This window comes from Otolemur garnettii, unplaced genomic scaffold (genome assembly GCF_000181295.1).
Source record: "Otolemur garnettii isolate 467f Iridium unplaced genomic scaffold, OtoGar3 scaffold00039, whole genome shotgun sequence".
In the NCBI taxonomy this organism is placed as follows: Eukaryota; Metazoa; Chordata; class Mammalia; order Primates; family Galagidae; genus Otolemur; species Otolemur garnettii.
This window is the reverse complement of record NW_003852434.1, coordinates 4,194,942-4,195,861: the sequence shown is the minus strand read 5'-3', so window position 1 is coordinate 4,195,861 and position 920 is coordinate 4,194,942.

Below are 920 nucleotides of genomic sequence, written 5' to 3'. Positions count from 1 at the left end.
GCACTCCCCCTTCCTTCCTCACAGCCTCCCTAAAAGCACAGGACTCTGTGTCACTCGCTCAGCCAGCTGTCCCGCCCACTCATCCTCCAGCCACCAACTTGACCACTCAGCTCCTTGCCCACGTCTAAAGATCCTTCTCTGCCGCAGCCTGAACGTCAGCCGCCCTCCCCCCGTGGTCGTACCTCCCATTACAGTCAGTAATGACACACCTGACAGGTGCCATTACAAACACGCCCGGCCGTTCCCTCTTAGGCATCCCACGCTCTGAGCGTCCTCTTTGCTTTCTAGGCCACTCCCTTCAGCACCATCACTCCAGTAAGTCTCAGACACCCACTCCCACAAAAGTCTCACCAGGGCATTGACTTTGTAAGTTTTCAGTGACTATCATCCTCTCCTGTCACTGTTTCCCTCCTCAACTAGCTTAGTTTCTGTGGTCTCTTGTCATAACAATTCTCTGGGGTTTTTTGTTTTTTTAAGTCAGAGTCTCACTTGGGTTGAGCACTGTGACGTCACAGCTCCCAGAAACCACAAACTCTTAGGCTCAAGCGATTCTCCTGCCCCAGGCTCCCAAGTAGCTGGGATCACAGGTGCCCACCACAGCCCCCAGCTATTTTTGTTGTTGTTGTTGCAGTGGTCATTGTTGTTTAGATGGCCTGGGCCTCCTCTGAACCCGCTGATCTCTGTGTGTGGCTGCCACCCTTCCCACTGAGCCCCATAGGCACTGCCTTTAATAATTCTCTTGTGCTCATTCTCAAATCCCTTTCTTTTCTCTCTCACCACTGTTTTACTTATTTGAAAATCCAAAAAATCAACCCAACCATGGCTAAATCCAATTTCTGCTTCCCCTTCACCTGGGTCTACAAAACCAAGTATGTGCAGCCATGGTGGCTTATGCCCATCATCCCAGCACTTTGGGAAGC